General features: G+C 54.1%; 1 protein-coding gene across 7 annotated transcripts in view; it reads right to left on the bottom strand.

Moving 5' to 3' along the window:
* TSPAN18 (tetraspanin 18) overlaps positions 1–12,681 on the bottom strand; it is a 186,207-nt gene that overhangs the window by 77,341 nt on the left and 96,185 nt on the right. The gene's annotated exons all lie outside the window — the stretch shown is intronic.

Genomic DNA, 12,681 nt, shown 5'->3' with positions numbered 1-12,681 from the left:
CAACGTGCAGTCATTTGATGAATTTGTGGCTCCCTTCTAAGTTGCGTGCAGGCGGCTACTGTGTCTGTCACCATTAAACCCTCTGGCCTATACACAGTAGATGCTCGATAAATTTCTGCGCGGTTTCCTAATCCACCGAGGCAGCGCTCCAGAGCTCCTGCGGCCCTCAGGGGCTCGTGTCAGTTCCCCAAAGGGAAGAGAACGCTTAGGTACTCGGGGCCCATCAGGAACCGTGGGGCATACCAGGCTCTCTGCATTCTCGTGTCACTTAATTCTCACTGCAACCCTCGAGACAGAACGAGTAGGGAAACCGAGGCTCAGAGCGGTGCAGGGGTGTGTCTGCGGTCACACACCGGGACCCCGGAGGCCTGGGCTTGGAGACAGCCGGCCGTGGGCCACGTGCTGGCACGTGACTCTCTCTCTCCAGGCTGTGCTTTCCTTGTCTGTAAAGTGGGGCTAAGATCTCCTGCCCCAACTGCAACCTGTGGCCTGACCAGGCAGGATAATTAACGTCAAGAGGCGCGAAACGGTCGGCTTCTTCCACCGGAGTCTCTGCCTGCCCCTCGGGGAGGCGGCCAAGGAGTGAACCGGCGCCTTCCGGAGCCAGCTGCCCTGGGCTGGGATCCTGCTCCCCACCCCCCACCCCCCACCCCATCTTGGAGCTGGGAGCCCTCAGGCGCACACATTATTTCTTTCCTTATTTCACTCCTTTGAACTTCAGTGTTTCCCTCTACAAACTGAGAAGGAAGACTCCCCTCCCCCCAGGACTGTTAGGAGCGTTAAGCAAGATCATCGAGAAACAGGGCTTTATTCCATCCAAAGCGCTGCGCAAATGCTGCCCGTCTTTTGACGTCTGAGGACACCTAGCTATCGTTCTATCAACCACTCTGGTGAAAACAGAGGCACCCCCCAGGCGAACCCGGCAAGGACACTCAAGGCAGCACTCCCCCCCCCCCCCCCCCCCCAGCCCGCAGAGGGAGCCCTCACCACAGGCCAGGCACAGCAGGACGCCCTCTGCAGGCAGGCTCCCTAGTCGCTCAGCACTGAGTCCTGTTTCACTATCAGCCCACTTGATAGACAGGGAGACTGAGTAACCTTGCTCGAGGGTCCCTGGCTGTGGAGGCGTAATTTTCTTCCCTTGGAGGACTTGCCAAGGCAGCACCTTTGTTTCCTATAGAGTAAACCCCTGTTGACTTGGGACTACACTCACTTTCTTCTTCTTTTTTTTTAATGTTTAATTTTGAGAGAGAAAGCGAAAGGGAGAGCGAGAGAGAGAGAGAGCGAGAGTGAGCGCAGGGGAGGGGCAGAGAGAGAGGGAGACACAGAATCCGAAGCAGGCTCCAGGCTCTGAGCTGTCAGCACAGAGCCGGACGCGGGCCTTGAACTCCCAAAACTGCGAGGTGGTGACGTGAGCTGAGTTCAGATGCTTAACCGACCAAGCCACCCAAGTGCCCCCCGCCCCTCCTTTTTTTAAGGGATTACACTCACTTTTGAGGTAGCCATGCACTCCGGGCAGGTCCTGGCCAGAGGCTCCGGTCCCAGCTTTGCGAGGGGCCGAGGATGGCCACTGTCCCTGAGTGTGGCACCCAGGAGCAGGCGCACAGAACAGGGAGGGTGCTTGGGAGGACAGGAGCCAGCTCTCGGCCCAGGAGAACCATCCTGACTAGGGATCACCGAGGAAGAAACGAATCATACCCACCTGGCCCCCCCAGCCAGACAGTCACCGGCCTGGCCTGCCCTCTGGCTGCTTCCCCCCCCCCCCCCGGTAAAGGTCCCCCTAACCTGGAAATGGCTCCCCATCACCCTGTCACCCCTTTCCCTGCATGCTCAGTTCTGTGGCCGTGCTGGTCGTGACAATTAGACAAAATTAGTGGGACAGAGAGAAGGCAGGTGGTGGAGGGGTAACAGAAGGGGACTCTCGGGGCAGAGAGACCCCAGGGGATGGGGACAGAGGGACGCTGGGAGAGGCAGAAGCAGGCTGAATGAGAGGGAGGAAGGGTAAAGGGATTTGCCTCCAAGAGAAGACGTGCGGGGGAGACACAGGCTCTGGGACACACATGGGAGGTCACATGGGAGGGAAAGAGATGGGCCAGAGACCCCAGGAGAAGGGAAATAGGTATCCCAGAGAGCGGCTGGGAAGTGGTTTCTCCTCAAAGGAGGCAAGGGAGGCAGCCTTCATGGAGAGGGGACAGGACAGGGAGCCGGGAGACCGGGGTCCGAGGTGCTACCGCTCTGCACAGCAGGGCAGCTCCTTAGCGAGGGAAAATGAACAACCGTATCTGTGTGTCCACCGAAAGGTTCACGGCGGAACTGTTCCTAGCAGCCAAAAGCACTGGGAGCCACCCGTCGTCCCGGGTTCTCCGGACCAACAGACCAACAAGAGATACATGTGTATGTATATCAAGAGATCTCTTTTAAGGGACCGGCGGACGAGTCTGGAATCAGGCCAATGGGCTGAAGACTCAGGCAGGAGTTGATGCTGCAGTCCGGAGGCAGGATCCTTTCTTTTCTGGGAAACCTCAGTTTTTGCTCTGAAGGCCCTTCAACGGATTGGACAAGGCCCTCCTCCACACTGAAAGCCAACGGATTGAAAAGGACGTTAGCCACGTCCACAAACACCCGCACAGCAGTGCCTGGGTTGGTGTTTGGGCCGACAACTGGGTGCCGTAGCCTAGCTAAGCGGACACATCAGGTCACCTAATACGATTGCCTGTGGCTGCTGTAGAGAATTACCACCAATTTCGTGGCTTAAAGCAACACGCCCGTATTATCTTACAGTTCGAGAAGACTCTAGGGAGGTTCCTTTTCTCCGCCTCCTCCAGAGCCGAGAGGCTACCTGTGTGCCTCACGGCCCATCCCTCCGTGAAGGTCAGCCGTGGCCCCTCCACTCTTTCTCAGGCTGGATCACCCTGACACTTCTGTTCTGTCACCAAATGTCCTGTTGCCTCTTTTAAGGACCCGTGGGATTAGACTGGCCCACCCGCAAGATCTCCCCACTCAAATTCTTTCACTCCATCCTGTCCACAAAGTCCCTTCGGCCACGTGAGAAAATACATTCCCAGGGCCCAGGGATGAGGACGTAGACATCTTTGGGGGACCCGTTATTCGGCACACGAGGCCACCCAAATGCGCATCGGTAGTGGGGTGGACGCATTTCGGTGCCGCCACCACCCGGGGGAGTGTGACGCAGCCACGAGAAGAGACGAGACGGCCTGACCCCACCCGGGCTACAGAGTACTCTCCCAGCAGCATCAGGTCCCTGAGAGCAGGCCGGACCCTCCCAGGGAAAGCACGAGAACAATTCGCAGGAAAGAATAAAAAGGTGGCAGCTTAGAACTCCAAAGAACGGCGACATCTGACAAAGAATCGGGCTACTCCAGCCCGGACGCTGTGCGCACTAGGCACCTGCAGGCCCGGGTCCTGACTTCCCCGGGATTCTCACCTTCCCGAATGATCTTCGTGAACGGACCCTGAGACTAGGCGCCACGTGCTGCACACCTACTGCGCGCTAGCTAGGGCCTTCACATACGGCAGCGGCACTGTCGGGGCTCCGCCCGGGGTCCCCTTCTTCCTTGGAAGGCCCGCACCTACCACTCCCACGGGAGCCCTCCGTCCCGCGCACCGGGCGCCTGAAGTGCCTGGAAGCTCACACCTCTCTCCCGGCCATACTCGCGTGGCCCTTAGCCAGTGTCAGCGGGTGTGGGAAGATGAAAAGCCCTTTTGTCAAGTCGAGGCAACTTACGCCCCCGAGTTCCCCTGAGCGGTCAGGCCGGTGCAGCCTCCACAGGACTGCGCCTGGCACTGATGCCTTTCCTGGCTTCCTTTCCTTCCTCGTCTGCCCCCACGCCCCAACCCTCTTACCGGCTTCCTCTGGAACTCAGCCCTCCTAATAAACCCTTAATCCACGAATGCTTGGCTCAGTCTTCTTCTGGGGCATCTGGACCACGGTACCTATGCTATCCCGTTTAACAGCAACCCTGTGAGGCGAGTGCTGTGATTATTCCCATTTCTCAGATGAGGAAACTGAGGCCGGAGACAGTCAGCAATATGCCCGAGTTACACAGTACATAAGCAACTGAGCAGGATTTGAACCCACACCAAGCCTGCGTGTCCGACCTCCTCTCTCCATGACATCCCCAACTCTTTGGAGAAAATGAAGGAAGGGGTGCTGGGGAGACGCATTTACTAAAGAATGATGGGTGAAAACACCCTGTGGGGCCTTGGATCTCATGAAAGTGAAAAAAAAAAAAAAAAGGATTCATCATCTGCCAACTCGGGCACATACTGTGTGATCTGAAAACCAATCTGTGGGCCTCCCCCTGGGGCTGCTTCCTCCCCTCCCAAGAAGGAACTCGGTGCCTCTCTCCCTCGGAGCTCAGGCAGGGTTCTGTTTTCTCAGGGGAGGAGGGAGGCTCCAGGGGCCGCTGGGGCTGGCGGGTCTTTGTGCCAGAGCAGTGAGGTACAGGCTGGAGATGAGCCAACGGCTCTCAGTTCCGTGCCCCAACCCCCCCTGCACCCCCACCTCCCCACGGGCCCTATTGAAAAGGAGGAAAAGGAATCATAAAAAGCCCCCACCCCCCCTTCCCTTTGCTCCTGGCATCTCACAGTTCCTGTCTGGGTTTAAGCTTTGGAAACAAAGGCCGACCCCTGGGCAGCACGTGGCCAGGCAGAGGGGACAGCAGGAATGAGTGGCCTCCCAGCCGCCATCATAAATTCCTTTTCTGCCCGGTTACTTACCTGCCCAGCAGGCTCCATCTGGGCCGGTCATGGGCAAGCAGCCTCCCTCCTACATGGGCGTGAGCACTTCATTGCGGCTGATCAGGAACGGGGGGAGGTGCGACTTTATTCCCCTGCACGTCTCCAGATCCCAGAGACCCACAGGGTGACTTCGAGGAAGGAGAAACAGAGGCCCAAGTGAGGCGTGTCACAGACCCGGGGTTTGCACGCAGGCCGGAGATGCCAGCACCTCCCAGCTGGGCTGACAATGACCCACAGTGAATTTAGCCACTGCAGGCCAGCTCCTTGAGGTAAGATGATGCTATTCAGCCTTAGGAGCCCAGTCCAGCACAGAAGAGACGATCATTCAACAACTGCTCCCAGGAGTCAAAAGCAGTCATTAAGGAAGGACCGCTGGTGGTGAAGGAAGGGGGGGACGAAGGCCCGGAGGTCAGGGAGGGCTTCCTGGAGAAGGAAGGTAACTCCCTTGGCATCAAGGCTGCTAGAGGCGGGGGAAGAATAATTATCCGCCCCCCCATCGTTTGCTGCCTGCCAGCATGGACCTAGGGGCCTTTCTTTGTCTCGAATCATGAAATGAATCCAGCAAGGTAGTCCTATTATTTCGCTCTACAGATGAAGGAATGGGGCTCAGAGAGGTTAAGTTACTTGCCCAAGGTGACTAAGCCAATAGGAAAGAATATTAAGATTTGAACCCAGGTCCACGTGTCCAGCCCGGAGCCCGCCCCGTCCCCTGAGTCATGGACAGCCAGGCACAGAAATGAACACTAAGGAACACGCAACATGCTATACAGAATTCAAAGTTGGGAGAGAGTGTTTCTCTTGGAGCAGTAGAGGCAGGCTTCCTGGAGGAGGCACCTTCCAAACACGGAAGCGTTGGGAGGCAGAAAATGGTGGAAGGTCATTCCTGGTAGAGGGGACTGTGTAGGTGGAGGCACAGAGTGGGAGCGCAGAATGGTGTTGGGGAACAGCTTCACTGGATAGATGTCAAAGGGGGCATTGCTGGAAAGCAAAATCCTAAGATTATCCAGGAGATTCAGGCCTATGCTCTGCAGAAGGTCTCGAAACAGCCATGAAGACTGGCACTGGGAAGCCACCGAGGTTCTTAGGATAAGTGAGTGTCTCTGAAGCCAGTGAGGTGGTGTGGAGGCTGTCCACTGAAAGAGGAGACGGGCCACAGGCTGCCGCAGGGCTGGGGAAAAGCAAGTGCGACCAGGACCCGAGGCAGTGGGGACGGTGAGGGAGCACAGCTCCGGGAGGCCTGGCCACAGCAGACCAACAGCCTCGGGCTGGGGGGCCAGAGGACGGGGTCCCTGAGAGAAAGAGGATGCTACAGAGAGAAACAGAGCTTTCTGGGACAGTGTGGTTTGGGGGAATGTGACAGGCATGTGCCAGGTGTATCCAGCCATCAATGTGGACAGAGCAGCTCAGGGGTGGGGAGACTCGTCTGGCACTGGAGGTTGGTCACACTCGAGATGTGGACTTTGACATCTCTTGGGTTAGAGAACTGGAAATAGAAGCTGGGCGGGGGAGGGACAGCAGGAACAGAAGGCAGGGAGGGAAAAAGAAAGAGAGAAAGGGAATGAAGGAACCATCCATCCACCCATCCATCCGTTCGTAACACTCGTAACACAGAGGTGCTAAGAGTTGTGTTGGGTACGCAGAGTTGACAGAAGGCCGAAAATATGTGGAGGGAAAGGGGGAAGCTCTGAGGCAGTGGCCACTGAAGGTGGGTGCTAACTTGGGGCACGTGACTTGACCTCTCTGTGCCTCGCTTCCCACCACCGAAGAAGTGAGTATGACAACACACGCGTCATAAAGTGGGAAGTCGAGCAAGAATGCATGTGACACAAGTCAAGTGCTTGGACAGGTGGCGGGCATCCACCAAACTCAGTAAGGGGAGCGATCTCCTCCTGCTCTCCTCCTCCCTCACCCCCTTTGATCCATGGGCTCTTCCCGGCCGCTCCGCCTCACGTGGCCTGGGCAGCCTGGGCACTGGCTCTCCCTCTGCTTTGAATCTCTTATCCCGGATCTTCACTCAGCTCACTCCCTCTTTCCTACAGATCCCTACTCAGATGTCACTCCTCTCAGACGCCTTCCCAGACTGTCCCAGGCACTGCTGGGACAAGCTCCACGACAACAGAAACTCTGTTCGCCTTTTCCCCAGCACAGAAAATATTGCCCAGCACATAGCGGACATCCACATGCATTCGTGCATGAACGAATGAGTGAGTCAACGAATGACCCAGACACTCTGACTACCCAGATTTCTCCACCAGGACGGGGGGACAGTCAACGGGCTGCGTAAATCAGCGAGCTGACGTCCAGCTCTAGCTCTGTGGGCCTGCTTGTCCCAAAGCCAAGTTCCCCAGGTCTGTCAGGGCTCGGGGCGGGGAGGGGGGACGCTGAAAGCAAAGGGCAAAGAAACGTAACAACACTCAGCAGCTCTAGCGTTCCATGAAGCCCTGACATCTCTCTCCTCTGGGCCACATCTTTTGTCTGAGTCCAGAGCTCTGAGCACGCATTATCTTTTCATCAGGTCCTGAGGTAGGAGACTGCCTTTCAACAGGTCTGATGGGGCGGGACAGATCAGGATTCCCAGATGACCTCTCCCGCTTTTCTGCTTCAGCTCTAAGCCAGCGCTCAAACCGGCGTCAGTAGGCCACAGCTCTGTTACCCTAACACGGCAACAGCATGGTGGCATTTAACACCAACGACAAACAATTTATTTTTTTTTTTTAATTTTTTTTTCTCAACGTTTATTTATTTTTGGGACAGAGAGAGACAGAGCATGAACGGGGGAGGGGCAGAGAGAGAGGGAGACACAGAATTGGAAACAGGCTCCAGGCTCTGAGCCATCAGCCCAGAGCCCGCCGCGGGGCTCGAGCTCACGGACCGCGAGATCGTGACCTGGCTGAAGTCGGACGCTTAACCGACTGCGCCACCCAGGCGCCCACGACAAACAATTTAATTGTGAGTTAGCTGGCAACATTTAACAAATGGGAAGCATCTCTTTAAAAATCTGAGTCTTCAGGGGGCGTCCGGGTGGCTCAGTTGGTTAAGTGTCCAACTTTGGCTCAGGTCATGATTTCGTGGTTCTCTGCTAACATCAAAGAAGATGATGAACATGAATGTGACTGCAGACCATGGCTGGTATCTCTAACTGGTGCTCAGTCAATATTTCCCCTTCCCTTTCTTGTCCAGCTAAGTTGGCCCAGCCACGTACTCTCCAGTCAGTAAATAAATGTTGAGTAACACCTTTATGCCAAGTGCCATTCGAGACAGTGGGATGCGGTGGTGAATAAACGGACATGGTCCCGGCCCCCCGTGGCAGTCACAAACTATTATTAAAGAAGGAATCCGGCAAATCAATCTGTAGTTCCAGTTTGAAATACGTGCCGTGAAGGCAATGAATGGAGTGGAATGAGTGAGAAGAGAAAGGTGTCCCCAGGGAGGTGGGTCTGAGTTAAACACTGAGGGATGAGAGGGGCAGGTGCAGAGGCTGGATGGATAAGTGCTCTAAACAGAAGAACAGCTGGTGCGTGGCCCCCATGCAGAAAAGGGCTCCCACTATTCTAGGAAAACGGGGGATGATATGACCTGGTGAAGAGAAAAGAGGCAGATCATCGAAGGAGTAGAGATTTTTATTCTTAGTGCCGTGGGAGCACAAAATATGGGGAGAAGCATGGTGGATTCAAACTGCCTTTTTCAAAACGTCTGGGCTATACAACAATAATAAGACACTGCTATAAACTTATGAAAATGGCTAAGATACAAAAAAAAAAAAAAAAAAACCCTGATAATACCAAATGCTGGCGAGGACGTAGGGCAACAGAGACTCCCAGCCATTGCTGATGGGAATGCGAACTGGTACAGCCACTTTCGAAGATGGCTTGGTTGTTTCTTACAAAACTGAACCTATTCGGGGGCGCCTGGGTGGCTCAGTCCGTTAAGCGGCCGACTTCGGCTCAGGTCATGATCTCGTGGTTTGTGAGTTTGAGCCCCGCGTCAGGCTCTATGCTGCAGCTCAGAGCCTGGAGCCTGCTTCAGATTCTCTTTCTCTCTCTTTCTCTCTCTCTCTCTGCCTTTCCCCTGTTCACACTCTCTCTCTGTCTCTCTCTCAAAAATAAATAAACATTAAAAAAAATTAAAAAAAAAAAACAAAACTTAAACCAAACCTATTCTTACCATACGATCCAGAAATCCTGTTCCTTGGTGTTTCTCAAATGACTTAAAATGTGTGTCCCCACAAAAATGGGCACACACATGTTTACAGGAGCTTTACCCAAGATCATCACCACCGAAAAAAAAACGGAAGCAGCCACGATGCCCTTCCATAGGACAAACAAAGATAAAGAAACTGTAGCACTCCCATACAATGGAATATTATTCATCAATAAAAAACAAAACACGAACTATCAAGCCAGAAAGAGACAGGCAAGAACCTTGAATGCCTATCACTGAGTCAAAGGAGCCAGTCTAAAGAGGCCACATAATGTGTGATTCCAGCTAGACAACATTCTGGAAAAGGAAACACCATGGAGATAGAGACACGATCAGAGGTTAGGTTGGCCGGAAAGACAGGGAGAAATGAAAAGCAGAGGAGCACAGGGAAATTTTAGGGCAGTGAAACTACTCTGTGTGATCCAGCAATGACGGACACGTGTCAGCATCCACTTGTCAAAACCATACGATGTACAAGACCAGGAGTGAACTTTAACGTCAACTGTGGACACTAATTAACGTATCAGTTCTGGTTCATCAATCATGGCAAATGCTCCACAATAATGCGAGACGGAACTAACAGGACCCACTGTGTGTGCATATTTTAGGAACGCTCTCTCCTTTTTTTTTTTTTTTTTTTTTTTGATTAAATTTTTACCAACGTAATGGCTGAGGTGGAGAGCCTGGGTTAGTGGGAGGGGCTGAATGGAAGGAGGAGAGCAGGTGTCCACAGGGGAGATCGAGGTGGCCTCCGGGAGGGTGGCGATGGAGAGGAGGGGGTGGATCCGAGAGTTATTTAGGAGGTAAAATGCACAAGATCTGAGGACGGGCTGCCTGAGGGGATAAAGAAGGGAGCCAGTCAAGGAAGATTCCCTGGCAATGACCTTGACGGTGGGTGGACTGAGGCTCCATCCACGGCGGTTGGGCTGCCGAAGGGGGAACAGGATTGGTGGAGGGAAGCTTCGAAGCCAGGAAAGAGCCCGTGGAAAAATCCAGACACTGGGGATGCGGGTCTGGAGTTTTGGCAACAGGTCTAGCTGGAAAGTCGGGGAATCTCCCTCTTATGGAAGTGAGCTCCTGTTTGTGAGTTCAATTCGGCCAGCCTTTTCTGGGCCCCCTCCTCAGCGCCGTGGCACTTTACATCTACCCCTGGCGACCTCAGCCCTGCCAAGGCCTCACGGATCTCCCCAGCCCTCCACAGATACGAGACGACGTCCCAGGCAAATCAGAATTGCCAAAGGCCCTCCAGCCAGCCCACGGCAGGGCCGTCGCGGGGCTCCCAGCTCTTTGCCACCTTCTTTTACAGGAGCCCACATGGCCTTCCCTCCGTGCACCTGTCTCCAAGTCCCCCGGCACACCGGGTCTCACGCACACATGTGAGTTTTCTAGCTGGCGAGGTACCTTTTGTCTTGCTATGAAACATGGAGATGGGCGTCTAGGAGAATATTCTGAATCACATCCGGTCTAGTAGACCAGGTTTTGAAAGGTGGATCATTTGACTCCAGGTTCAGGCTGAGGCCATGACAAAGATGAACAAAGGTGACAAAGGAACCCCTTCCTTTGTTCCAGCGCAGACATGTGAGTCCAGGACTTGGGAGGGACCGCAGGACCAGGGGAGGCTATGACCCGGGGGGTGGGACAGAGATTGGACAGGTCGAATGCAGTGGAAGACAAGCTGAGTGGGGGTCCCGGATGGGGGCGAACCTTCAGCCAAGCTATCAGGAATCCATTCTTTCCAGAAGCTGGCACGCTGGCCAGGCGACAGAGGCAGGGTCGGACAGAGAGCAGGGTGGGTTAACGCCTCCTCTATCCTCATTCCTTGTCAGTTTCCCGCTGACTAAATCATCCCACATTCCCAGAAGACTGGGCCTAGTGTCTGCCTCAGTTCACTTCCCCTTACTTCCCCTTGAGGAGTCCGTCCCCCAAATTCTGGAGATTCCGAGCAGGGCACACCGAAGGCACATAAGACATTCACCATCTAATTCAACCTCCCACCCCATCTCTCCATTTCACAGATGAGGCGACTGAGGCTCAGGGGGCAGTAAGGCACGTTAGGGTCACACAGCTTCCCTGACAGAACAGAGTCGAGGGCCAAATCTCAGATACCAACTCACTGCTCCCTTCTCTCCCCAGCACTGTCCCCCCCCAATGTGAGCTCAGCATCAGAAGTCATTCAAAACAGGAGCCCTCCAAGGGTGAGGCCCCTCCTGAGTCCTCAGATCACTTGACAATGATGCCCGAGGCCTGCTGGTCCCGGTCAGTCTATGGGCTTTCCACACTGGGATCCCTGTCATGTGTTACGTTACCTTGGGGATCTGGAAAAGCAGCCCCGGAGGCTGGAGGTCCCAGGATGGGGGCCTGAGGTCAGATGGTGGCAGCCAGCCGGGGAAAGCATCAGGTTGACCGGTAAGATTAAGTGGGAGCAATGCCCTGCGGGGAGGAGTCTCACCGGGCCCACAGGGGCCGGTCACCCAGGCAGGGCCCTCACCAACTAAAGGCTCCTGGGCGGGCCAGACAGGGTGCACCCTAGAGTCCAAGCATCTTCAGGTGTGGAAGAAAGAACCTCCCAACCAGGTAAGGCTTGGGCCACTGGGCATAGGAGCCTAAGGGATAGGGAGGGGAAAAGGCATCCCGGAGGCACGATACTATGCAGAGAGAGTAAAATCGTGCCCTTCCCCTGGACCCCCAGGGCAACTCCTCCTGCTCCAGCTGACTCCGGCTCTGCTCAGCATACGAGGACCTGTGTGTGTCTAGCCACAGGCCACGCAGACATTAAGAGGCAGACCTGTAGCACGAAGAAGAAAGCTCCGGCTTTCGGAGTCAGGCATTTCTGGTTTAAATCCTGGCTCTACCGCTTGCTTAGCTGTGTGACCTTGGGTAAGTTACTTAACCACTCTGTGCGTCAGTTTCCTCATCTCTAAACGGAGTGAGAGATGAGGCAGGCAAAGCTCTGAGCACACCGTTGGGCACACAGCAAGCTTAGGGGCCAATACTGGGGATTCTTGCAGGCAACAGACACACGGGCAAATCCAAATGCCTGCAGTTCGTGTACCAGTGGAGGCAAACTTTCCCTTTCTTCTTCCTTCCTTCCTTCCTTTCTTTTTCTTCCTTCCTTTATTCCTTCCTTTCTTCCTTCCTTCCTTCCTTCCTTCTTTCCTTTTTCTTTTCTTTCCTCTCTTTCTTTCTTTCTCCCTTCCTTCTTCCCTCCCTTCCTCTCTCTTTCTCTCCTCCCTCCCACCTTTCTTTCTTTTTCTTTCTTTCTTTCTTTTCTTTGTTTCTTTCTTTCTTTCTTCCTTCCTTCCTTCTTTCCTTTTTCTTTTCTTTCTTTTCTCCCTTTCTTTCTTTCTCCCTTCCTTCTTCCCTCCCTTCCTCTCTCTCTCCTCCCTCCCACCTTTCTTTTTCTTTCTTTCTTTCTTTTTCTTTCTTTCTCTTTCTTTCTTTCTCTTTCTTTCTTTCTTTCTTTTTCTTTCTTTCTTTCTTTTTCTTCCTTACTTCCTTCCCTTCTTCTTTCTTTCTTTCCTTCTTTCTCTATCTTTCTCTCTCTCTCTCTCTCTCTTTCTCTCTTTCTGTTTTCCCTGCTCCAGAATGAAAACACCCTGATTTCCAAGGCCACCTTGCCTTGTGTGTACTATATGACAGGCCAAGCAAGCACCCCATGCTAGGCTTATTACTGGAAAAACAAGCCTCAGGGTCTCTGTTGTATAAACCAGGGAAGTTTGGGGG

Source organism: Prionailurus viverrinus, chromosome D1 (genome assembly GCF_022837055.1).
Source record: "Prionailurus viverrinus isolate Anna chromosome D1, UM_Priviv_1.0, whole genome shotgun sequence".
Taxonomy (NCBI): Eukaryota; Metazoa; Chordata; class Mammalia; order Carnivora; family Felidae; genus Prionailurus; species Prionailurus viverrinus.
The sequence above is the reverse complement of the archived record's forward strand: the minus strand, read 5'-3'. Positions and strand labels throughout refer to the sequence as shown.